Source organism: Callospermophilus lateralis, chromosome 4, assembly GCF_048772815.1.
Source record: "Callospermophilus lateralis isolate mCalLat2 chromosome 4, mCalLat2.hap1, whole genome shotgun sequence".
NCBI classification, from domain to species: Eukaryota; Metazoa; Chordata; class Mammalia; order Rodentia; family Sciuridae; genus Callospermophilus; species Callospermophilus lateralis.
The window spans coordinates 46,985,577-47,013,565 of NC_135308.1; the positions used below are offsets into that span (position 1 = coordinate 46,985,577).

At 40.1% G+C, this 27,989-nt stretch overlaps 1 pseudogene; it reads left to right on the forward strand.

Annotated features, from left to right (window-relative positions):
* The first annotated feature begins 14,430 nt into the window (after positions 1-14,430).
* Positions 14,431-27,989, forward strand: part of LOC143398212 (SH3 and PX domain-containing protein 2A-like) — a 31,076-nt pseudogene continuing 17,517 nt past the window's right edge.

Here is a 27,989-nt window from a genome sequence, read left to right on the forward strand (position 1 = left end):
ACAAGACTTGACGATCATTAATATATATGCCCCAAACAATGGTGCAGCTACGTTCATCAAACAAACTCTTCTCAAGTTCAAGAGTCTAATAGACCACAACACAATAATCATGAGAGATTTTAATACACCTCTCCCACCAATGGACAGATCTTCCAAACAAAAATTGAATAAAGAAACCATAGAGCTCAATAATACAATAAATAACTTAGACTTAATTGATATATACAGAATATACCACCCAACATCAAGCGGATACACTTTCTTCTCAGCAGCACATGGATCCTTCTCAAAAATAGACCATATATTATGTCACAGGGCAAAGCTTAGCAATTACAAAGGAGTTGAGATACTACCATGCATTTTATCTGATCATAATGGAATGAAATTGGAAATCAATAATAAAATGAGAAAGGAAAAACCCTACATCACATGGAGATTAAACAATATGCTACTGAATGAACAAAGGGTTACAGAAGACATCAAAGTGGAAATTAAAAAATTCTTAGAGGTAAACGAAAACTCAGAAACAACATATCGAAATCTTTGGGACACTATGAAAGCAGTACTAAGAGGAAAATTCATTTCATGGAGTTCATTCCTTAAAAGAATGAAAAGCCAACAAATAAATGACCTCATACTACACCTCAAAGCCTTAGAAAAAGAAGAACAAATCAGCAGCAAATACAGTAGAAGGCAAGAAATAATTAAAATTAGAGCAGAAATCAATAAAATCGAAACAAAAGAAACAATCGAAAAAATTGACAAAACTAAAAGTTGGTTCTTTGAAAAAATAAATAAGATTGATAGACCACTAGCCATGCTAACAAACAGAAGAAGAGAGAGAACCCAAATTACTAGCATACGGGATGAAAAAGGCAACATCACAACAGACAATTCAGAAATACATACGATAATTAGAAATTATTTTGAAACCCTATACTCTAATAAAATAGAAGATAGTGAAGGCATAGATAAATTCCTTGAGACATATGAACTACCCAGATTGAATCAGGAAGATATAAACAACCTAAACAGATCAATATCAAGGGAGGAAATAGAAGAAGCCATCAAAAGACTACCAACCAAGAAAAGCCCAGGACTGGATGGATATACAGCAGAGTTTTACAAAACATTTAAAGAGGAACTAACACCAATACTCCATAATCTATTTCAGGAGATAGAAAAAGAGGGAGAACTCCCAAATTCATTCTATGAGGCCAATATCACCCTGATTCCCAAACCAGAGAAGGACACCTCAAAGAAAGAAAACTACAGACCAATATCCCTAATGAATTTAGATGCAAAAATCCTCAATAAAATTCTGGCAAATCGTATACAAAAACATATCAAAAAGATTGTGCACCATGATCAAGTAGGATTTATCCCTGGGATGCAAGGCTGGTTCAATATACGGAAATCAATAAACGTTATTCACCACATCAATAGACTTAAAGATAAGAACCATATGATCATCTCGGTGGACGCAGAAAAAGCATTCGACAAAGTACAGCATCCCTTTATGTTCAAAACATTAGAAAAACTAGGGATAACAGGAACTTACCTCAAAATTATAAAAGCTATATATGCTAAGCCTCAGGCTAGCATCATTCTAAATGGAAAAAAACTGAAGGCATTCCCTCTAAAATCTGGAACAAGACAGGGATGCCCTCTCTCACCACTTCTATTCAATATAGTTCTCGAAACACTGGCCAGAGCAATTAGACAGACAAAAGAAATTAAAGGCATAAAAATAGGAAAAGAAGAACTTAAATTATCACTATTTGCAGATGATATGATCCTATACCTAGAAGACACAAAAGGGTCTACAAAGAAACTACTAGAGCTAATAAATGAATTCAGCAAAGTGGCTGGATATAAAATCAACACACATAAATCAAAGGCATTCCTGTATATCAGCGACAAATCTTCTGAACTGGAAATGAGGACATCTACCCCATTCACAATATCCTCAAAAAAAATAAAATACTTGGGAATCAACCTAACAAAAGAGGTGAAAGACTTATACAATGAAAACTACAGAACCCTAAAGAGAGAAATAGAAGAAGATCTCAGAAGATGGAAAAATATACCCTGTTCATGGATAGGCAGAACTAACATCATCAAAATGGCAATATTACCAAAAGTTCTCTATAGGCTCAATGCAATGCCAATCAAAATCCCAACGGCATTTCTTGTAGAAATAGATAAAGCAATCATGAAATTCGTATGGAAAAATAAAAGACCCAGAATAGCAAAAGCAATTCTAAGCAGGAAGTGTGAATCAGGAGGTGTAGCGATACCAGATTTCAAACTGTACTACAAAGCAATAGTAACAAAAACAGCATGGTACTGGTACCAAAACAGGCGGGTGGACCAATGGTATAGAATAGAGGACACAGAAACCAATCCACAAAATTACAACTATCTTATATTCGATAAAGGGGCTAAAAGCATGCAATGGAGGAAGGATAGCATCTTCAACAAATGGTGCTGGGAAAACTGGAAATCCATATGCAATAAAATGAAACTGAATCCCCTCCTCTCGCCATGCACAAAAGTTAACTCAAAATGGATCAAGGACCTTGATATCAAATCAGAGACTATGCGTCTGATAGATGAAAAGGTTGGCTCCGATCTACATATTGTGGGGTCGGGCTCCAAATTCCTTAATAGGACACCCATAGCACAAGAGTTAAAAACAAGAATCAACAAATGGGACTTACTTAAACTAAAAAGTTTTTTCTCAGCAAGAGAAACAATAAGAGAGGTAAATAGGGAGCCTACATCCTGGGAACAAATTTTTACTCCTCACACTTCAGATAGAGCCCTAATATCCAGAGTATACAAAGAACTCAAAAAATTAAACAATAAGAAAACAAATAACCCAATCAACAAATGGGCCAAAGACCTGAACAGACACTTCTCAGAGGAGGACATACAATCAATCAACAAGTACATGAAAAAATGCTCACCATCTCTAGCAGTCAGAGAAATGCAAATCAAAACCACCCTAAGATACCATCTCACTCCAGTAAGATTGGCAGCCATTATGAAGTCGAACAATAACAAGTGCTGGCGAGGATGTGGGGAAAAGGGTACTCTTATACATTGCTGGTGGGACTGCAAAATGGTGAGGCCAATATGGAAAGCAGTATGGAGATTCCTGGGAAAGCTGGGAATGGAACCACCATTTGACCCAGCTATTGCCCTTCTCGGACTATTCCCTGAAGACCTCAAAAGAGCGTACTACAGGGATACTGCCACATCGATGTTCATAGCAGCAAAATTCACAATAGCTAGACTGTGGAACCAACCCCGATGCCCCTCAATAGATGAATGGATAAAAAAAATGTGGCATTTATACACAATGGAGTACTACGCAGCACTACGAAATGACAAAATCATGGAATTTACAGGGAAATGGATGGCACTAGAGCAGATTATGCTAAGTGAAGCTAGCCAATCCCTAAAAAACAAATGCCAAATGTCTTCTTTGATATAATGAGAGCAACCAAGAACAGAGCAGGGAGGAAGAGCAGGAGGAAAAGATTAACATTAAGCAGAGTCATGAAGTGGGAGGGAAATGAAGAAAAAAGGGAAATTGCTTGGAAATGGAAGGAGACCCTCATTGTTATACAAAATTACATATAAGAGTTTGTGAGGGGAATGGGAAAAAATAAGGAGAGAAATGAATTACAGTAGATGGGGTAGAGAGAGAAGATGGGAGGGGAGGGGAGGGGGGATAGTAGAGGATAGGAAAGGTAGCAGAATACAACAGTTACTATTATGGTATTATGTAAAAATGTGGATGTGTAACCGATGTGATTCTGCAATCTTTGTAATGTTTTGAATAACCAATAAAAAAAATAGAAAAAAAATGTCTTAAGATAAATAGATTTGAAATCTATTCACAAAGAAGTCCTTGTTTTTTTCCTTTCTTTCATGTGGGACTTGAAACCCAGAGCCTCTTACACACTAGACAAGTACTCTAGGACTGGGTTACATCCCTTACCCTGTGATGTAGTATTTTTTAATCTAGACCTGCAAGAGAGGATAGAGACATGATTATGTTTGACATAACTGCTGAAAAAACATAAAAGAAATTTTCAATTTTGTGGTTAAACTTTGAAGGATTTTTATTAGCTTGATTTTGGTTGAAAACTTTAATAGAAAAGGGTCTATGAATTATAATCTTTAACTCTAATCCTGAGAAAAAGTAAACCACTGTTACAGAATGTTGAAAATATATTTTGCTAACCATGATTCAGGAAAGTGGAGAAAGAGAAAGTCAAAGAGATACAAAACACAAGAGTATTCTAAAATTATTTACAGTGTACACAAAGATTACCTTTAAGTGTAGCTTTGTTTCATAATGGACTATTATCATCAGAATGACACTCAAAAGACAGGTGATTATTTTTCTTGTTTATTGATGTATCCTAAGGTACTGTGAAGTAGTGGTTGGCAAATAGAGGCTACAACATAAATGCTTGTGTGAGTGAATGCAAAACTACCTACAACTCTAAAATGTGGATCTGGTGAAAAAAGATAAGGAATTCTGCCAGGTGACCTGCAAGTAAGAGTGATTGTGTAAGAAAAACATCATGAGGCACAGGTTACATATTGACTATAAGGATGCTTCAGGAATATTATTGGATTATTCCTTCATTCACTCATGCAAAATTAACTTTTATTGAGTGCATACTGTATGTTACTTGGATCTGGGAAAACGAGGACAGCTGCCCCTGAAGGACAGGTGTTTTTCTACCTCAGGGGCAAGACTTCTGGGATAAAGGTCAAGCAAAGTGTGGATCCTCATCTATGCTACTCTTTTCCTTGATTTTGAGTATAGATTTAAGTGAGGAAATACATAGAAAATGAAATCTCTTTCTCTTAACAAATAAGATAATTGGGATTCAGGGGTTTCTTAAAGTAGAAACTATTTTGCTTTCCCTGTTCTCCCAAAGCAGCAGATTTCTGGGCTCACCAATCAACTAACATTGTGAGTTGTGGGAGGAAGCAGCTGAATTCATCACTGGGATCAGTTCCCTCACTCCAAGGGCAGGTGGCTATAGGCCCCACCCTGTAGAAACTGAAGCTGCAGGCAGCATTGCTGCCAAGAGCACCTTCCAAGTGGATGATCTAGTGTCACAGGGGACACCAGGACTCTCCTGGGGTCTAGACTGACAGCAACCCTGGACCAGGTAAATGCTGCCTGTGCCTGCATTACCTGCTGGGCCATGACCAGGCACCCTTAGCTAGTGGGAGAACAGAAACAAAGTTACAGGCACCTGCCAAGGACAAGAATGCAAGCCAGGGGAACTGAGACTCTCATTGTTGCAAACCAGATTTCCTTGACATCTACCTACATATTGCTGTATTGCCCCAGGGGTGATCAATACCATCCTAAGGTGACAGAGTTTGTTATTGTCTGGTTGTGCAACAAAGGAAGGAAAAGCACAGGGATAATCTTGTATCTCCTATTTTTTTCTTTTAAAAATTCTCTTGTGCTGCTGGGATGTAATCCTGGGCCTCACACATGCCAGGCAAGTGCTCTGCCCCTGAGCTCCACCCTGGTGCCATCTTCTCTTTCCTTCTGCTCCATTCAGTTGTCAGTAGCTGTGCTGGTTCTTACTTCCAGTGCATCCATAACCTGGTCTCCACTCCATGCCTCCATTGCTCTGGCCTCTCTGGTCAAGCTGTGGCCTCTCCTGTTTGCTGGGATGACTCCAGGTGGGATCCTAGCTTCTCCCACCTGTAGACTCCTATCTGTAGGAAAAGACTAGTGGAGGGTATACTTCCAATAATTTCCTTTTTAAATGAAGCACTGCCACTACTAAAGTTTGAATCTGGAATGATCCCTACAGGCCCAGGTGGGAAAGCTTTGGTCATAATTTCATTAGCTATTGGGAGGATGTGGGAACTTTAAGGGGGGGGCTAGTGGAGGGTTTCCTATTAGGGGCCTGCTTCAAGGGACTGAGGAACCCTGGCATCTTCATTTCCTACTCTCTGCTTCCCAGCCACCATAAAGTGAGCCACTTGCCCACATGCACTCCCAGGGTGATATGTGTTTTCACCCCAGGCCCAAGAGCAACAGGGCAACCAACCGTGGACTGAAGTCTATAAACAGTCAACCAGAATAAACCTTTGTCTTTCTAAGCTGATTACCTCCCATATTTGTCACAGTAATGGAAAGAAATGCAAATACAAAGCAGGGGAGGGGACAACAGTGAAAAAAGTGTAACAGTGAAAAATTGTGTCAAACACTCTATAATCAAGTCAGGAACAGCACCTTGCCAGCATCTCACATTGTTGCATCCTAGCCCTAGTCCCTCCTCCCTCTAGAAGTAACCAGCCTCATGGCCCACATGCTCAAAGACTAGGACACCCCATGCACCACGTGGTATGTCTTGGTGCAGGTCTTGGTTTGCAGATTCCACACAATGTGTGTCTTTTCCTTGGACTCTCTTTGTTACAGTGGCAGGCCCTGTGACCCATGGAGGTCCTCGCCTCTGGATTCTGCTAATTCATATTTAGAATATATCCCACATCTTTCTTTTTCTTGCCTTCATATCTATTGCAAAATGGCAGCTGGATGTAGAGACCCATTCAGATTTACCAGTGATTCTGAAAAAAGTTCTGAATTTTAATGTAGATATTGGGACCTGAGGGAAATAACATTAGAAACAAAACCATGATGATGATGTCCACCAACTGAAGCTCACCAGGCTGTCACCTGTGGTCAGAGTCAGTTTATTTAGATTTCTGGTGGCTCCTCAGCCACACAGAAGCATCTCAGAAAGAAGCAGGGAGCAGTGCCCCTTAGTGGATTCTGGCTTCTATTTAATGACTCCAAGATATGAGTCAGGATAGGGTCAAGAAGTGAGGCAGCTTGGTGATTGGGCACCTTAACTAATTTTGTCTCAGGAGTGGGAAGATTACTGGAGAGTCACAGTCCATGTTGGTAAAAAGGCAGTTGTCACTCATGTTAGAAAAAGGATGGACTCAGTGATTCTTGTGGCTCAGAGTCAGTCTTCACATAGATTTCCATTTGACAATCATGTGGTCCTGCCCACGGTTTTCATTCTATTAGCACTGCTTGTGTTGTCTTGAGGAGATCATGGATGAGCCACCTATTGTCAGGAAAGTCATTTCCCTTTCTCAGTTCCTCTCAGGGTCTAGATGAAAAGAGCACTGGTTTTATTTTATCCATGGGCTTTTTGCAGAAGACTTTGAGTTTCAGTGAGAGGAGGTTTATACCTAGTAAGCTACATGATATTTAGATAGGAGGAGTCTTCCAAAAGCTCATGTGTGAGACAATACAGAATTGTTCAGAGGTGAAATGATTATATCATGAGAGCTGTAACATAATCAGTGGATTAATTAATTTGATGGGTTAATAATTTGAAGGGGTTAATTGGTGATAATTATAGGTGAGTAGGATGTATGCTGGTCATTAATGGTGTACCTGTTTGTTTATATTTTGTACCTGGCCAGTGAAGCTCCCTCTATTCCTCTCTCTCCTGGTGGCCATGAGCTGAGAAGCATTTCTCCACCTTTCACCATGATGCTCTGCCTCACCTCAGGCCTAGAGTTTGGAGTCAGCCAGACATGGACAGAGGCACTGAAACCATGAGCTGAAACAATTTTTTTCTCCTCTAGGTAGTTTTTTGGATATTTTGGTGACAGTGATGGAAAGCCAACTAACAGTGGATAAGAGAGCCACAAGAAAATTTGGGTTCTGGAGTGCTCAGCTGAGCATCATGCTTGAGGAATCAGCATCTGTCATTCTTTGGGGAGACAGATTATCTGAGGCAGGTCTAGTAAGCAACAGTTCCAGAGGAGCAACCGAGGGGAGGAAATGATGAGGCTGCAGCCCAGGCAGGAAGCTGGCAGAGAACGGAGCCAGTGGGGAAGCTGATCTCTGCCTCTGGACAGTATCTGGTTCTCTGCCTCCTGCATGGTTTTTGTAGAAAAAATGGAAAGGAATGGTGAGCTGTCAAAACCAGTCCTGGCTCTCCCAGTCACTTGGTCAGATGCCCCAGGGTTCCCTTTTGTGAGGGCTACCAATGATCTCACTCTGGCTAATAGAGTCCTGGGAATGGTCTTATATGTTGTCAAACTAGGAGTATAAAGAGGATGCTCCCTAAATGTCAATTTTCCCTTTGTTCTTGGCAAACCTGGGGTAGGTAATGCCTGGTGTCATCCTTCCAGATTTTGTTCTGAACTTCTCAGCATTTTCAGAACTTACTTATTTGGAAATGTGGTACCTTGTAGCCCAAAGCATCCCCATCATGGTGGCAGAGATAACTGGACTTTCTGAGGTGGCAATACACCTGGCCATGGAGCCTGAAGATGATGGGAACCTGGGAGAGGAGCTTTACTGGGGGTGGGTAAAGAAAAAGAAAACTTTGTTAGAATCTTCCAATGGGGATATGTTGACAGTGAATGTCAAGATCTGGGTCTTGGGACAGAGGCTACAGCCTGTGAGGATGCAGGCAGAACCCTGTGGGTGGGTTCTGTCACAGGAGAGGAATCCAGCAAGTGATCAGGGATTCTTGGTAAACAGGGAATGTTTGTTCTCCACATGTTCAGATATTGCTGTTAGGAGTTGGAGAGATCAGGGCCTGGCTGGGTTTCTGCACTTCCGAGCCCTGACAGGAAAATAAACCACATCCCTTGTAACAATACAGCCACAGCCCACTCCTCACAGGATATTTTCTTCTTTTCTTCTGTGCCTATTTTTCTTTTTCTTCTTTGCATTTTTGAATGTTCCAAATGCAGCTGTCGCCACACTCTCCAAGAATCTTTGCATCAGCAGAGTAGCCTACAGGAGGGATAGAGCCTGTGCAAGCAGGAGGAGGAGGGCATGGAGGTGTAGGATGGAAGGCTAGTACTGTGGATCAGGAAGCACAGGCCTCATGGTAGGTCAGAGTTCAAGGGTGAGGAGGAGCCCTGGGAGGATCCCTGGTCTGCTAACCCCTCTCTCTTTTAAAATATCAACATCTAGTAACTTTAAAGCAGGAACAGATGTGGGGAAAGTGAGTCACAGAGTTGCCCATTTTTCCAGAACCAGGGATGAATTGGGCATTGGAGCCAGATCTGTTCCTTGGTCTTGCTCTCTTTCCTTCTTGTCACTGAGAATAAGATGAAAAATCAACAGAGGGTTTGGAACAGAGGACTCATAGGTCTGCTCCATGCTGGGGGACATGATTCTGAGTGCTCTCTTGAGAAGAGGAGGCTGAGAGTTTTTACAGGCCTGCAGGGCAAGAAGTAAGTGCCTGGGAGAGATGGAGCTGAGATCCAGTGGGGACAGTGGAGACAATCTTGGGCCATGCTTGGTATGTTCCAGAAATGGGATTGCTGAAAGTTATGTGACAAAAGTGACTCCAGGTTAGGTCCTGAAAACTGGAATCATGATCTTGCCATTGACTGAGATACTCCAGGAGCAGCTGAATCAGAGGGAGGTTTTCTCCATCTGTGCAGGCTCGTAGAATCAAATACCATTGACCAAGTAGCTTATACATGACATAAAGTCATTCCTCACCATCCTGGAGGCTGAACAATCTGAGATTAAGGTGCCAGCAAATTCTATGTCTTGTCCTTTCTGGCTCATGGAGAGGCCTTCTGCATGCATTCCTGTAGGTGAATGAGATCCTGGGCCTCTTTGATAAGGACACGAATTTTACTCAGAAGACATATCCACATGACCTAATCCCCTCCCAGAAGCCCCTCCTGATACTTTTGGAGTCAGGATTCATCCTTTAGTGTGGGAGCATCCAGCATTAAGGCTACAGTGAAAGCATGAAGATTTTCACTTGGACAGGTTGCATTTTGATTTATCTGGACAGTTGGGGGATGAGTCAGAGTTCAGGAGAGTTTCAGGCAAGAGATATCAATGTGGGGGCACCTGAGAAGTGTTAAAAACATCTAGCTTCAGAGGATCTCTAGAGAGAGAATGCTAATCTTCTCAAATATGGGGGCTCTGTGCCATCCCGCAAGCCATGCCACCGCTTGAGCCTTAAACTTGACTGTAAAGATGTAAATTGAAGCAATTTTTCTCCAAATTATTGTCCTGCTCTGAGATTCTGCAGTGGAATGTCTTCAAAACTGATTGGTCCAGATGGATCAAATGGGTGCTGTCCACACCTCAGTGCTGATCTCCTCTAAGTGAAGATCTGGGTTACCTGGGTTATCATGGGTTGACAATGCAGGTGCTCCTGGAGTGAGTACTGTATGGCTCCCAGTTCTTCAAGCTGCTCAGCATGAGGTGTTATCTGCAGGAAGTCAGAACCACTCAAAAAACCAGACCAGGGGGACCAGTGACCTCTGAAGCCATATCCCCAAAACCTGTTTGCAATCTGTTTTACCACCAGCTGTTAAGCCGAGAACTACAGTAACAACCAGAGCCTTCCTGTCCAACATTCTCTCCCACTGCTGGGCACTGACATTCCTATTGCAATCATTGAAGGATGGAGACATTACAAGATGAACTTGCTCTGTGGTATCACAGGCTGATGCACTAGAAATAGGGTCCTGGAAAACGGTGAGGTGGGTCTTTGCAGGTCAGCGGAGCTGTTCTGAGTAACAGAGAATAACATGGCCACTAAAACAGAGTGAAGAGGACTGTGGGATGAAATGCAAACTCCCAGTAGCCACATGGTTAAGATCAGGAGGGTGTCAAACAAGCTGTGCTGAGAACTACATGAGCACCTGCACATGCAGCCTTCCATGCAACAGTAGGTGGGGTGGTTAGGAGCCAGAACTCTGGGAATATTGCTGAAATTTGAGGCTAGACATCTGACCCTGGGGTCCCAGAAAATCAGGTCCAGCCACTCATCCCATAACCAAACTGGAAAGTAATGGAGAAAACAAGGAAGTCGCTTTCCTTACCATGGCCATGTCAGGAAAGCAAAGTGCGCTGCAGGGTCTCTGTCCTGTCCATGGGATGCTCTCATAAGCCTTCAGGTTAAATAGAGGAGGGATTGAGACGAAACAAGAGGGCTGAACAAGAAAGCAGCCTTGGCCAAATTGATCAGGTCATCATCATCTCCCTGGTGCTTCTAGGAGGGTCTTCATGTTTATTGCACTGGAGGCCCAGAAGGGTGCAATTTGTTTCAAATTTACACGTGTATCTTCTTGGTCAGGCCAGCCTTGTCACCAGGTGATCTCTACTGCAAGGTTCTGCTGTTCTTGGGAGGGGCATGACAATTACTGGAGACTTCTAGTTCACTTCAGGGCTGTGGAACAGGATAATGTGAAAGCTAACACTGGATATTCCTGAAAACCTTGGAACTCTCTTAAGTAGTCTCATCTCATCATCCTATCCCTCTTCAAGACTAGGTAAATCAGGGCTAATAAACCTTGTGCTACATGTTTTAGAAGAGCATTCCTTAAAGGAGAACACACCTTTATGAAGAGTGAAGCAGGATTCTGAAGAAAATAAAAAAGGAAGGCAGACATGCCAGGCTTCCTCCTCATTTGTGACAACATAATTAGCAGCTTCTAATGCTGTGATGGAAACCTGCACACTCCCTTGGCTGGAATCTTCCTTCTCTCATTTTCTATCTGTGTCATATTGGTTGAGTGAGTTCTCTCTGTTTAGAAATTTCATATGAAAAAATGCATGCAAAACTGTGTCATTCCATCAGATCACGCTGAGGACCCAAGGAGCATTATGCCTTGGAGCTTCACTCAAGCACTGTAAGTGTACTTAAAACTTGTTCTTCCCCAGGACCGACTGATTCTGTAGCCAAATTCCAGATTCTCCCTACTCTGAAAGATAGCCAGGAGCACATCTGGATTCAGAAGTGTCTCAATACTCCAGAAGAAGACCTCAGCTGCTGGATTTTCCCCCTCTGTGAGTTCTCTCATCAGATGACATCAGAGTGATTAACTGTGGTGTGGGCAATTCAGAACCTTTAGTGGAGATGTGAAGCCAAGACACAAGCATGTCACTGACACACAGAAAGAGGCACCAAGTGACATTCAGCATTGTGATGGGGACGTTTCAACATTGGGCAGTGCATGACAAATGGTTGGATGCTTGGTGGGACAGAAAGGATAGGTATGTGGACCGAGAATCAACAGATCATTACTGTACACAGAAAGCCCCAGAGAATCAGTTACAAATTTCATATCTTATAATTGTGTGCAGAATCCCACAGGTATATTGGGGCTCAGTCTGTCAATAAAACAGCCATATGAACAGGAGGACAGTAAAGAAACCTATGAGTTTAAAGAAAGGTAGGACATATAGGAAGAGCTCGCTCCACCAGACTTGGTGATGATTCTGTAATGAAGAAAAAGATTACAGGAGTCTTGTATGATGAGAATAGTGTGCCTGAGCCTCTCATGGAGGCTGAAGCAGAAGTTCAAAGCCAGCTTCATACATACAGACTTTGAAGATAAAACTGGGGTCAGGTGGAGTCCTGGTGTCACATAGAGAAGCAGATCTAAAGAGGCAACCATGTAGTTGTGGATCAAGTAGCCCAGAGTCACTTGGGCATAGAGGGGGGTCTTATGGGTTGTTGGAGGGAAATTAGGTTTCCCACTATGTGGGGTAGAGCACTGATACTTGTGTTAGTGGAATGCTTACTTTTCTATATTTTATTAAAATTGTCCAATAGCACACACATCCAGAAAGAGCACATGCCTTTATGATTATTGACAGGCAGTTGAAGTGAACACTCAGGTGCTACATTAGAATGTGGGCACTCCCAGAAGGCTTCTGTCCCCTTGCCCAACCATAGCCTCTGAAGTCATCACTTGCTGACTCAGGCAGTAGCTTCATGTGTTCCTCTGTTTCCACACTGCCCAATGCTGCTCACTTAAGTCACATCTCAATTTTACCTGCTTCAGACTTTATGTACATTCTTCCATGTCTGATTTTGCTGGATGTGGCTTCAACCTGGCAATCATGGTGGATAGTGTCCCTTCAGGTGAGTATGCCCAGGTGCTTACCTGTCTGGTGCAAGAGGCTGCTTGGGCCATCTCCAGTCCCAGGACTCTTCCCCATGCCATGGTTCTGTGGTGGAGACCTTGAACATGTGTCCCATGGCATTTCTGCTGAGGATGCACGAAGAGTGCATTGCTGGGACCCAGAATCTACATAACTTCAATTCCATTAGAAAAACTGTTCTTCACAGAGCTGGCAGTGCCCACATGATCCATGGACATGGTGGGTTCCCATCACTTCATGTCCTCACCACTGCTTGTCAGGAGATTTTGTGCTCACTCAGATTCATGCAATTGGCCACAGGCTTCCCTGTATTCATGGAGGACAGGACCCAGAATAAGCCTCTTCAGGCAGCAGTGGGAACAATGTGTCCTGTCTACTCAGCAGGCCAGTGCTCAGAATGGCTGAGAAAAGCATCCCTGGAACTCACATCTTAGTTGACCCTCTTGCTAACTGTATAAACATGGGTGATTTAATTAACTTCCCTGTGTCTCCATGTCCTTGGATGTGGAGCATGGGTGAGAATGTGTGCCTCTCTGGACCATATTGATGATTAACTAGTGAAGGCTGCAGAGCATTTGGAAGGATGAAGGATGCTATAGGGGATCCATATCTGTGAGCCAGAACTGGAGCCTTCCTAGGGAACAGTGATTACTATGTTCTACAGATGGCTTAGAAGACAGAAATGGGGCTTATTCCATATCACTGGTAAAGCTTGGTGTCTCTAGGTGTGTCACATCTCAGGGAGGTATAGGCATCATCCTTTACAAGCTGAGTCCAGATGAAGGAGTTGGCTGTTTTCAAGGACCTGTGTTCATCTGATTTTTATCACAGTGAGAAAAAATGCCCCAAAATAACAATTTACAGCAGAAAAGATTATTTAGGCCCATGGGTTCACAGGTCTCAGTCCATGGTTGCCCCAGCTCTATGGCTCTGGGCCTAAGAGTGAGGCACAACATCATGCAGCAGGGTATAGCAGAGGAGAGCTGTTCAGCTCATGGCAAATGGGAAGCAGAGAGAGAGGGAGGAGCTTTGGGGACAAAATTATAATCCCAAAGGGCATGTTCCCAGTCACCTAACTTCTTCAGCCAAGCCCCACCTGCCTACAGTTAACATCCAGTACAGTAGTCTTCAAATCCATCAAATGGATTAATTCATGATTAGGGTCATGGTTCTTGTATTGTAATTATTTCAGCTCTGAACACTGCTACCTTGTCTAACATAAGCTTTTCGGAGGACATCTCACATCCAAATCATAATAGGGCGGGTCATGTTGTAGAAAAATAATTTCTCTTTGAAGAGCAAGAGTGCTTCCTTTCCATGAGATGTTCAGTGGGCAGCATGACAGTGGACAGCCACAGGCTGGAAAAGGTGCTCATGGGCTTCTGGTCCATGCTTACTTGGCCTTCTGATTAGCCAATGGCCATGGTGGTCAGTGCTGGTCCTTCCCTTTGGCAGAACACACAGATAAAATGGCTTCAGGGTTTCTGGCAGCCGAGGATGTGCTGGTACTCAAGATGAGTGGAGGGTTCCAGGACCCAGCAATGGGCAAGGCCGCAGCCCATCCGGCACTGGTTCAGTTCAAATTCATTTTAAATTTTCTGATCACATCAGGGGTAAGTTCCAGGGTAGTCCTGGGAATCCTGAGCCAATAAATGTGTGTATTTTGGGGGGAGGGAGAAAGGAGAAAACTGGTCCTGCCCAGAGCCACCAGAGCCTATGTCTGTACAGAATGTACCATCAGTGTTTGTCTCATTGGCTAGAATTCTCTTCTTCCTGGCCACCATCTGAGGGCTATGTCTGGATGTCATCCATGGGGCATGAGTCTCTGCAGCTACTCTAAGGTGAAATCCAGTGGAGTCACATGAGCCCTTGAAAACCCACAATGAGCCTGTTGAGCAAGTTCCTGCATACCTAACCTTGGGCAAGTGAACTAGTGATGCTCAGCGTGTGACCAAAGACATGAGTGTAAACTCAGGTGATGATTCATTCTTAGATACTTTCTTGCTTTCAATTTAGCCCACACATCATTAAATGCACCCTTTTGAAGTAATCCTGTTCCCACCTCATGGAATGCATCCTATGCACAGACCCAGATGTCTTATCCATCAACATCATCTAGTTTGACTACAAAGTCACTGATTTTCAAACTGTGTGCTGTGAACTCTGGTCAGGAGAGGTACTTCATAGTTTGGGGGCCTGGAGGAGGCTCTGAGCTTTATCCCACTACCTACTATTACTCTTCTCTGCCTTAACAGTTGATTTGGATTTGCTTTTATGCATTGGGGTTCCTTGTAAATTTTAGGTTTGAAAATCCCTGTTTGGGAATTTTTAGGAAGAAGGTTAAAAAGTTCTGGCTTAGGCAGTTTGATTGTTTTTGAGGTTGCTTCTAGTTTTAACATTCCCTGATTATCTCTACTCATTTTATTATCTGTATTATAACATATATTCTGCCTGAAAACCCCTCATACCATCTCTGAGATCTGTTGTAATCCCACAAACCCAGGACCAGGGTTGGGCAAATCAGAGGATTTCATAAATGTCTGCCAAATCTGTGAGTGAGCTCTGGGCTAACTGCTGCCAGTGTGCAAGAAAGGGAGGGGACAGAGAAAGATTTTTAGTATGTTGTAATAGGTCATCAGTGACATTTCACTAAACATGTTGTATCCTACACTGAGCCTTGCATCTTAGTAAACTCTCTTTTTCTTTAAAACAAAGAAGTAAACAAATAATCAACCTGCCCTCATTGCTGGTGGTCATGAGTATGAGAGACAAAAATGCCTTTTATGCCTCAGGGTTGTGAGCAAGGCCAGCTGGCTCTATTAGCTCCTCCTGTGTTTTTTCATGTTCATCCTTTTCATGTTTGTTTAGGCTTTTGCCACCTGGTCTGTACCATTTCCATCACTGGACCTTGCTCTTGCAATCTCACTTTTTCAGGCCTATGCCTTAGTAACTCACCCTCCACTGTTTGCACTCTGTGAGATCCTGGGCCAGAAGGTTCTGGCTCTGTGTTGTGACTCAGCTCTTTTCACCTCTTTAAATTAAAATGCCATATCACCACTGATCTGAAAAGAGGACCATTGTCTGAGGAGTCTTTTGGTTAGATAGAAGTGTTCAAGGATGCAGGGCATTCTACAAATTCTGTCGTGGAGAGTGGGTTGTTGATGAAGAGCTAGTAACAGGTAATGGAGGAAAGTTGTTGAGGAGCAGAAAGTCCCAGACTGATTCAGTCTGGGACTGGTATGTTTCCTCTTTACTAGGGAGATGCACATAGAGGCATGGTTGATTGTTCTCACCAACTAGATGAAGCACATCCCCAGTGAATTTCATGGTGCTGAACAGGCTTGCCTGTTCTCCATAGTGTTGAAATCATGACAGTGGCACCACACTGGGGGCCAAGAGACTGGGGTGGGATTCATGTGGTATTTGGTATTTGTAATCTTTTGTACACTTATGTTCTTCCTGCAGAGATGTCAGAAGCCAGCATTTGTGTCTCCTTTTAATCTATCTGGCCTCTCCATGTTGTGTGTGTCTATGTGGATTGAAATGGAGTTTTGTATTCTAGGACACTTTATCTCTGAAGCCCTACCTGTGTTTCACAGTTAAGCACATGTATAATCTGCTCCTCCTTCTATGCCTGGCTCTCAGCAAGCAGCTTCTGTATCTACCACAATAATTCAGTTCCGTTGCAACCAAGAAAATGCATGCAATATGAGGCTTTGTGCCCTTTAAAGTGTGTGTATACACACACACACACACACACAGATATATATATATATATATATATATATATATATATATATATATATATATATATATATATATAAATGGCAATTTATATATATATATAAATTGCCATTAATTATATACCCTATTATTAAATTAGTAAGATTTTTGGATTTGATTTTATGAAACATAACAGAAACAAATATCCACTATTAATTGTAACTGCTGATTTTAAGATACATCATATTTAGAAGTTTAAATGTGAATAAATTTGTCTTGCAAAGGGGGACATTTTTTTTTGAGTAGCTTGCCTTTTTTTCATGCAATTATCTTAGGTGCTAAAATAACATTGCATCAAAACACACATAATTGAGCTTTACAATATGGGATTAGAAGAAACAAATTTACATTGATAATATGAGAACTTCTGAAGGAATTTTGTTGTTTCATTAGCTAAATAATAGCACATTGCATTTGATAACTTAGAATTTTTTTATTTGTTATTATTATATTTTTTACTTCTCAGTATGCTGATCCCTTTTGTCATTATTATGCATTTGAGGAAAAACAATACATACTAAGTTTAATTTTATCAAAACCAGAATCCATTTATATTATAATAAAACAACTAGGAAAGAATTCAAGATATACATTCCAAAGTCAGAGTACCTTATGAATTGCTCCCTTTAGTTAATCCTTTTAACAGTCAGTTAAATGTTCTAAAATGCTAAAAAAAAAAAACCCAAAACAACAACAACAAAAATGTACAATATAGGAGTCAGAAAGGTGACCTGTGCCTGTAATCCCAGAAGCTATGGAGGCTAGTCAGGAGGTCCTGAGTTCAAACCCAGCCTCAGCAGTGGTGAGGCTCTAAGCAACTCGGGGAGACCTTGTCTCTGGATATAATACAAAATAGGGCTGGGATGTGTCTCAGCAGTTGAGTACCCCTGAGTTCAATCCCCAGTAAAAATAAATAAATAAATAAATCATTTTATGCTAACTTGTATTTTTAAATATTAAGACTTCAGTGTTAGGGGCTGGGGATGTGGCTCAAGCTGCAGCAAGTTCACCTGGCATGCGTGTGGCCCGGGTTTGATCCTCAGCACCACATACAAACAAAGATGTTGTGTTCACCGAAAACTAAAAAATAAATATTAAAATTCTCTCTCTCTCTCTCTCTCTCTCTCTCTCTCTCTATCTATCTATCTCTCTAAAAAAAAGACTTCAGTGTAAGAAAAAAAGCTTTGAATTGTTACAGGAAGTTTCTGAATTCAGCATGGATGTGTGTTCAGCGAAAACTCTTCCTTAAATTTTTTTTCCAGATCAAAAGTAACTTCAGCAAAAGTGCAGTGAGAATCATATCTAAGGTGTGTGAATTATAGAATTCTTATTTATAACCTTTTTGTAAGAGGAAAGTATTTAAATATTTGACAAAATCACATTTAGAATACATCTTTTTTGATTTACAATCCTGTGATACTCTGGAGTACCTGAAAAATCTTCCAAATGAGATATCCCATTAAAAAAATACTACTTAGGTATTTAGGCATGTATTAATGGGACAGGGCACTTATAGTCTGATATTTTGGCTTTAAGTTCCTGAGGCTCCAGGAGAAATCCAACCCAGTTGTAACCAACTCTTGATAAGTTGTATGGTTGAGTGTAATTGTAGTGTACATGTTGTTATCACATCAAAGTGTTAGCCACCCACCCACCCTGTGTGGAATTCAGTTGGAGAAGAAAGTAGATGCAGAAGTGGTGAAGGTTTCACAGACAGATATTGCTTCATTCCAGCACTACTGTTTGAGAGTCTTCAACTGGATGAAGAGGGGCTATATGTATCATGTGGAAAGGAGACCATCTCTAGATTTCTGTAGTTCCAAACTCTCTTAGGATGTTGTATACAGTATCTGTAAGATTATAGTGAGGAATGAGTTTGAGATGTATGTAGAGAGAGGATCATAGTCTAAGGCAAATTGTTTACATTTTATTCTAAGGATCTTTACAAGTTTTTGAAGAATTTTAAGTAAAATAATTATTATTTTTGTGACCATGGACTGGAGATGGGTCATTGGGGAAAGGGAAGGCAAGTAACAATGTTGATGGCAAGAAGGTCACTCATAAAATATATAGAGAGATACATAGATAGTTTTAGTTGCATTGGAAACAATACCTTTATTTTATTTTTATTTGGTGCTAAGTATTGAACTCAGCATCCCACATGTGCTGGGTGAGCATTCTACCACTGAGCTACAACCCCAGCCCTAGGGGTGCTCATTCTTGCTTACATCACACACTCTCCACGAGTATATCTCCTAACAGCCCCATGTACATGGCCTCAGCATTTTACACTTTTTAAAAAAATATTTTTAATATCTTAATTTTATTTATTTATTTTTATGTGGTACTGAAACGCTAGATGAGTGCCCTACTGCTGAGCTACAACCCCAGCCCTGCATTGTACACTTTTTACACCATCAGTAGATTTATGGGTACTACTATGTTTATTATTATGAACATTCTGTTTGGTCTTACCTCTTGAAAGAAAAGCCTTCAAAGCCATTATACATTATCCCACTAAGCAGAAAACATCCATCATGTACCATCATTTAAATGTCAAAATCATTTGGGACCCAAAAGCAAATATGCAAGGGTTCATAAAGCTGAGTGTGTGGCCTCTTTGTTCCTCTTCTGTAGCATTGTGTTGCAGGTGACATACTACCATTACCTTTGGGAGCTTTTTACCCAATTCATATGAGAGCCTGCATTAGAGAGAAGTTTAGAATGCGAATGAAAGTGAACAATGAAAAAATAATCCTAGTATTTTTGTCTCTCTAACCTGATGTACTGAGAGATGATTTTAAAATTAAATAAGTCTGTTTTAGAGTAGAGTGTCTTAGGGCTCATGAATTTGAACTTTTCTCCTATTTTGAAACCCCTTCTGTAGTACTCTACTAAATATCAATTGACTTTTTCTTCTCGATCTTCATTAATGGTGATAAACTTGGTTCTTCATCATATTAATTATTATTCCCATCCTATGATATTAGTATAAAAGATTCTCAAGTTTTCATTTTAATGCTAGTTACTTCTTATCTTTGTCTTCATCATCTTATTAGTATTATTACATTTGTTTTTCAGAAAAACCTGTTTCCCTTGCCAAGTGTTCAACATTCTGTGTTAAAAGTCAGTGGCCAGAACAGCAAATCCTGTTATTCTACACCATCTGTATCACTGGCTGTTCATTTCCTACGTCTTTTTTCCTTTTCCAAAGTCAAAATAATCAACTAAAATAAGAAATAAAAAACAATATTTATGTACCCAATGTGTTCAGTTCCTATGTAGAACTTTGCATACCCAGGAGTCCACGCTCATCAATTTTTATTACATTGCTATTTACCTATCATTAAGTGATTGAATTTGGTGATGGTGAGGAGATTTGTTGAGTTTAGTAAAATCTTCCAGTATTAATGGCTTATTTGTTTAAGCCACTTTATGTGCCATTTTAAAATGGTACCTTGTGAGGACTGTGAGTCATCTTGTATAGAGTTTGTACTTTTTTTTTTTTTTTGGCTTTTCCAATGAAAATACCATTCGTAAAGAATCTGTTTCTATCATGATAGTTTTAAAATTTGTAGGGTAATTCTTTATAAATAGAAAGCAAAAAGATAGCTTTTCATATTTTCAGCTCTTTTTTTAAATGGTCATCTAGCCAACAAATATTTACTCATGCTTTCTTAGGACTTACCCTCAGAGGAGAGTACCTGTTGAGTAGTGAGTAAAGGTAATGTTAGGTTAGCATTTACTAATCATGTTGGCATTAACAATATAAAGAAACTTTACAGAGCCCTGGAGGATATGTTGTTATAAACCAAAAAGCCTACTCCTTGGTGTTCACAAATCATAAATAGACCTATTTGAAACCCTGAGGTAAGAAGTCCTATGCTAACAGTTGTGGGCTTATAGTGAGTGGTACAGTTTACCAAATTATTGAGGGAGCAGGATGTGTCTACACTGCCTTAACCAAGAAGAAAGGAAACATATGGGGAATAAAACTTGCTTGTTTTCTTTCTTTTATCTTTCCACTGTACTGCAAAGACCATGAGAGGTCTGTGCTCTACAAGGAGGGTTGAAGTTCTCCCCTCATAGATATTGTGTAGCAACCAGAATGTTACTGTGCATACAGAAGTATCTAGCTATCTAGCCAGGAAGCTGCTTCTGTCTTTCTATTGGTGCATCCTCTTCACATAGCAGACGTGTGCATGGGACTCATCCACATCACATGTCTCCTTCCAATTCTACTCAACATTAAAGAGTGTTGCCATCCAAGTTGAGAGCAGGACCATTATGCTGTAGAAAATGTAGAGAAGTAAGGTCTCAAACATTTTTGCTTACTTATTTTTGTGGCTGTGATTCACCATATTTCTTATCTTTATTTTATTTTACTATCCAGTGGTAGAAGACAGAGAATAAAGTTCACAATCAGGAAGAGAATCTATATCCACAGCTAGTGATCAGTCTTTGCACTCTCTGGAGAGAAAAATGAATGGGAACCAAGAGAAAGGGGACCCTACTGATAGGAAAATGAACAAAACTGGAAAAGAGAAGAAAAAAACAGATAAAATGAAAGCCAAGAAGGGAATGCTGAAGGGTTTGGGAAACATGTTCAGGCTAAGTCTTTACCACCATAAACCAGAGCATTTTTAAATATACAGTCATGCACTTAACAAGAGGGATACCTCTGAGAAAAGTATCTTGGGTAGTTTCTTCATTGTGCACAATTTTGGAACTTACATGGTATAGTCTACTGCATGCTGGACTGTGTGGTACATGCTATTATGTATGTGGTCTGTGGTTTATCCAAATTTTAGGTGGCACATGACTGTATGTTATGGTGACATTTAGATAAAACACACAAGAAGCACACATTTGAAAACAGTATCTTTGAAGACAATGAAAATTCTTTTATCACTTCCAGTCTTAGCTACTGCACTTTTACTTTTTTAGGATTTTGTTTATTTATTTCAGCAGTCTTCAACATGATATCTTGCCAACCATATAGACAATCCTGAGGAGGAAGAAGGGAGTCCTCTTTATCTTCACTCTGTACAACAGGAAGAGGCCCATGTTCTTTTTTTGTGTGTGGCAACAGTGGTTCATTATCTACACTTAAAAACCTACAGTTCAAGTTGTGGTAGCATTTAAAGTTCCATTAATAGCAAGTCTAATAAATATTGTGTTAAACATAGAGCTTCAATTAAGCTGTGATGATTAATTTAATACTAATTACTTTAGTCTGCAAATATTGATGAAACATGATCTCTGCCTATTTCTTGACAGTTGTTTTTGTGTCCCTAAATTATACTCTAGGATTACTTAGCATATCATTTTTACAAATCATTGCTGAACAATAAAAGTGACAAGTTGTTCAGAAGTTTCACTGAAATTCCCCCATAAATGTTCATCTAAGGTGATTTATAATATTCAGGTATTTATTGTTAAATATAAATATTGCCTGTTTGTTCCATAAATTAAAGCCCTAAACATTATCAAGATGATGGTTTAAAATTGAAATCATATAGCACAGTCTCTTGACTTTTCAAAAACTCATTACCCTATGTTATGAATCCCTTTCTTTTAACTTGTTTAATTGCAGAATGTAAAGAAGATATTTATTTTCATGGACTTATGATCCTCAGGTTGACCTCAATAACTCAGGGTGTTACATGTATGTCAGATCTAAAAACTTGAGAAATCAGGACTCAGCTGGAAGGTTACACAACCCAGCAGATGTGTTCTATAAATGTGGTGAAGTCAAGTGCATGCAAGAAGCAAAATATAGATTCATATTAACATTAAATATGGCCTGTTCACAGTATTATCTTTAGTTTAAGATTCATTTCTCCAATGATTCAGAGCAGTGAGATCTTCATCATTTTTCATTAGACTTTTTTTTTATATACTGCTCCTTCTAAGTCCATCTTTAGTCAAATCATCTTTCTTCATTATATTCCATGTCTAAAAATATTAATAGAAACAAATAGCTCCTGCTGCCCTTTGTTTCAGCTCCTGTTAGCCAGAGGGCTTTTCTTTCCATATATACAATCTCACACCTCAGACACTGGCACCTATGCAATACACAAGACACAGGCTGCTGTCCATGAATTAAAATTTAAGGAATTTGTGCTTGGGTCATCTTTAAAATAGAGAATAATAGGTGGAAGGAAATCTGCAAGAATGCAGCACAGTAGCAATTCTATGGCATATTGAAAACCAATGGCTTGTTAGTTTTCATTCGTGAATCAAAATTTATCTGATAAATAAAAGGATTCTGGACTTATTATGATGTAATGGGTAAAGAAATTTCTAGTCTTTTGGGATTACTTTAATTATACATCATCTTTGTCTGCAATTTGCAAATTCAATGGTCAACTTACATTTTGTGGCCAGAGAAGTAGACTTTGAGCAAAATGTATATTGTTTTAAAGGAAGCATGAACACTTCATGACCTCTTTTTCTTAAATGGTTTGCAGAACATTATATGAAGTATTTTTCAGATCAAAATCCATAGATGTTACCTATAATCTGTAAGCAAAGCCAACTTTGTAGCAGAAAAAATTTTACCTATTTATAACTTCAAAAACCTACATACTCTTGAAAATCAAATTATATATTCAGTGGCAGGGGCTGAACTTTATTTCACTTTATTTTTCCTTTCTTTTTTGTACTAGGCTAATATTTTTCCAGTATTTAAGAATGGCTGCAAAGAAAATCATAGATACCTAAACTTCTCTGGATACCTGAATCATTGGTTTGCTAAAGTCATATCACATTTATTTATTTATAAGAGTAGTTTTTATAAATTGTGCAAATCATAGTTTAACCCAGACATTATTAAAAACTATGTAGATCATATAAAAATCAGAAATAATTGATACTCAAATTTCATCACTTTTTAATTACTTTTACCATACCATAATCCCAGTTTATGAGATTATCTGTACCTGCTTATATTTTTGAATTAATATATGTTAATTAATATATATATATTTGGAATTAATATATACATTTAGTAATGAGATGGCATCAAAACTATAGATAAATTTGGGGAGAACCAAAATCTTCATAATATTCAATCCTCTAACCTGTCAGCAATGGATTCTGCCATGAGACTGGATCCCATTCCAGCAGAAGCAGCACAGTTCCTGGCAAGATGGAGGTGAGGACAGTGGAAGCCAGGAGAGGGGGTGCTAGGGAGAATTCATAGTTCCACGGGCACCTGGAGAGTGGATATCCAACAGGAAAGTGAATGAAGGGCCAGGTGTCACTGGGATGCTTTGGTGTGGGATCACAATGAATACAGCAGTACTCACATGAATCTGAGAAGAGGCACTGAAGGAAAGCCCAGTAAGTTCTTTGATCCTTGTGGCAGCTGAGGTTGCTGGAGCTGATGAGGACAGGAGGACTGAATATCATGGAGTGGCAGTTCTGGGATGCATGAAAGGACTTGCATTCCATGAGGAAGGAAGTGAAGGAGTGCTGCTTTATTGTGTTCTTCTTGGTGTTGGGAGTGTTTTGGGGCAGTGCTGCTCTGGGCTGCTGCTGAGGTATATGTTTCAGCATCAACTCCTGGCATGAGAGGATTATCCCATTCTGTCAGCTGCTTAGCAGCCAAGTTAATCAATGTAGGATATCAGAAATATTTCTATTTTGTCTGCCAACATTCATTCAGCACAGCTTACATCCACTCTTTGGATCACAGTCAGAACATCATTCTTAACAAATGAAAGGCGGTCATTATGTGCTTCCTTGTCTTACTTCAAAGTCATAAAATGCTTTGCACTGGGGTAGTTGGATGAGGTAATGATTTAATAATCTGCACTAAGTTGGCTGGGAGAAACCATGGATCCCGTTGACTTACACTGTGGAGCCAGCTTTTATCAATATGAGTTCAAAAAATGGTGATGTCACATTTGCTGAATTTAAAGTCTCCAGGTTCTTTTTCTTCACAGTTGTATAATGCATTAGGACATCGTAACAAGTACACCCCTCACTGAGGCCTTCAGGCTTGCACCTGAGTCTGCCATCCACACTGGGAGCTCTAAAAATGTTTTGCACTACAATTAGACATAGTGGTGCCCTGAACCCTAAGTACATTTGTGCAATTGGTAACACTGCCCCCACTGGCTAGGTTTCCAAGGCCTCTGCTGAGCAGAATGTTACCTGGAAGCTCATCAAAGGAGCCAACAAGAGTTCTGCACTCGGGACAATTGAGGGAACCTAAAATCCCAGAAAACATGCTTTGCAAAACCTGTGCTGCTAAGGCAAGACTTTTGCAGAAGCACACAGGACACTCCAAAAGATCCAAGGAGACAGATTCATTCATCTTGATGTACTTTAATGAGAAAAGGCCTTAGAAATGTTCATAGTTGTGTGCAGCTCTTAAAATGATTCATGTAACATCCATTTCAGATTTTTCTCTTGCACCTTGACTCCTCCTCCTTGTTCTTAGTCCCCACAGTGGTGGTCATGGCCAATGTAAATTCCACCCAGCCTTGCGTGCTGCTACCTAATTCTCTGATGCAGGGGCAGTGGCCCCTGGAGACTCCTCTCTGCTTCCCAGCTCGCTGTACAGACACATTATACAGGTGCCATTGCTTCTCAGTTAAGCAGCCCTAAATGTTATTTTTTAAATCAACAGAATGCTTGATGGTTTAGAAACCAATACATAAGAGATAGAATAGTCCAAATTTCTATCCTGGCTTGAATATTTTGTGACTGTGTGTCTTTGGAAAAGTGACCTAATTTCTCTGCTTTCTTTTTCTCTGGTGGTAGTAATAGTCCCTGTCTCAGGGAACCACAGGAACTACATACAAAGCTCCAATGCAGTGCATTTCAGGATACAAAGTCCAGGCATGGCAGCACATGTTACCCTGAGTTTAATAATGTATGAAACAAGAATAGTAATGACAGTGTCTTGTGGTGATGGGCAGCTAACCATTCAGGGGTAGCAAGGACATTCCCTCTTACTGTGAAGCAGCTAAAGGATAGACACCAAGGTAGATGGGGCATGAATGCTTGACACTGGTGACATATTTACACCTCTTCCTCTTTGCTTGTAGAATGTTCCCCAGGAACTCCATCAACACCTTTGGGCTGGAGCAGTCTCTCTTGTTGTGGACCCTGCAAGAGATGCTGGCTAACATGATGGAGAAGTTGGAAGGGGCATGTACACTTTAGACTGGAGTATTTTAGTGTGCTCAGCTGCTGGGGGATGGTAGATCTTACAGGTATTGGAAATTGTGTTTGTGGAGATAAGTCAATTACTTTCATTTATGACTCCCTTGGGGTTGACCTTCTGCTTTACCTAGCACCTCATCATATCTTGAACTTGAAAAAAGAAATACAAGCACAATGTAATCTGTGTTGGTGCCTGTTATGCACATGGGCATCTGTGTGTCTCCCTGTGTCTTCAGAGCTCTGACTCTTCCTCTTTTGACCAGTTTTTTTTTGTGCATGGCTCTTTGTTATTGACCATTACTTATTGTCAAATACGTTTAAGTGTGTGACTATGTTCTAAGCTGTTGTTTGGCAAGTAGAATTTCATGGCACTCTTACACACTTTAGGTAATAAAATCACAGTGATATGGCTTTAGTGAATTGTAAATTCGTCTATAGCTAATCATTTTCTTTTGAAAATTAAGACTGTTATTTCTGTCTTCAAATGCAGATATTTTCCATGTTACAAGCTCTTACTGACTGGGCAATGCACATTTGTAAACAATTCATACAGTTTAAAGTTAAGCAGAAGGATAAATGGTCACTTTTTTGGGTCTTCTCTATAATTTTTAGGGGCATTCTAAATGCTGCACTGTTGTGTAGTTTTATAAACTCGAGTATTTTCAGTAATAGTACCAAAATTTTTCTTTGTCATTAATGATCTCTGTATAGCTTTTATGTTTGAATTGTTTCTCTAGTTGGGATGAATAAAGAGATTAATAATACATGGTTCCAAATAAATGAGTGATTAATTGTGTTGTTACATATAGTTTTGCTCCATCCACAAGAAAATTCTGTTTCTCTATAGTTTAAAAAATTGTAGTGTCACAGCTTAGAATTTTAATCAGGCTGTGTATGAATTCTAAATTAAATTTTAACTTACATAATTTTATGAAAACCTACCATAGGAAAGAGATGAATTTTATGGAGCTGGAACTTACTTTCACCTGCTAGTATATTTTAGGAAGAAAACACTGTCAAATAGCTCAAGGGAAAAGTGCCTAAAATTTTAGGGGGGAGAAAGATTCTTATTTAAGAAGCAGTTTTGATATCAAATAGCTCAAGGGAAAGGTGCCTAAAATTTTAGGGGGGAGAAAGATTCTTATTTAAGAAGCCGTTTTGATGATACCCAGGAGTGATATTCAAAATATTTTACAACTGCCTTGGCATAAGTACCAGTGAGTCAGAGTGGCTTTCAGCCACAGTTCTGGAGGTTGGGGTGGTCTGAGTGATTTGTGGGGTGTCCTGGGGGACCCCTGGGGTGGTTTAGTGATTTTTACCAAGAGTGATAGTTTTTTTTTGCACTGTAACAATCATTTAAATCAGGAAAGTGTTTACTGATTGTATTTGATCCATGGAAGCTTCTGGGACTCATAGGAATCATCTTTTGGACTCCCTGGATGCCCATAGCATCTCTCCTTGAGTTTTCTGATGTCTCCTTCAAACGCCTTATGGGATTATGATGGTGAATCCTTTTGTCAAGCAAATTGACATGTCTCAGTTAATAAATTATACACAGTCGATTTTCTGAAATGAAGATTCCCATTTCCTAGGATAACATGTCAGAAAGGAAACATTAATCTTTTTATTTGGTGGTGGGGAATATCAGGGATTGAACCCAAAGGCACTTGACCACTGAGACACATCCTTAGCCCTAGTTTATATTTTATTTAGTGACAGGGTCTCACTGAGTTGCTCAGCATCTCGCTTTTTGCTGAAGCTGTCTTTGAACTCATTATCCTTTTATTCTCAGCATCCTGAGCCACTGGGATTAAAGGTATGCACAACCACACCTAGTTCACCAGCTTATAATTATAGGGTGCTACTGATTTTCTACAACACAATGCTTGCATCTTACAAAGAAAAAAAATTTGTGACAGAATTTTGGTAGGAAATGATATTACAAGTTTTGGGAAAGTGTACGAATAGTTGTTCCTGAACTCTGGAAATGTTCAGGAGGCACGTGGGGTACTGCATCTGTCATTATCATCTCTGGTGATTTGGGGAATGATGACATGAATGGTGC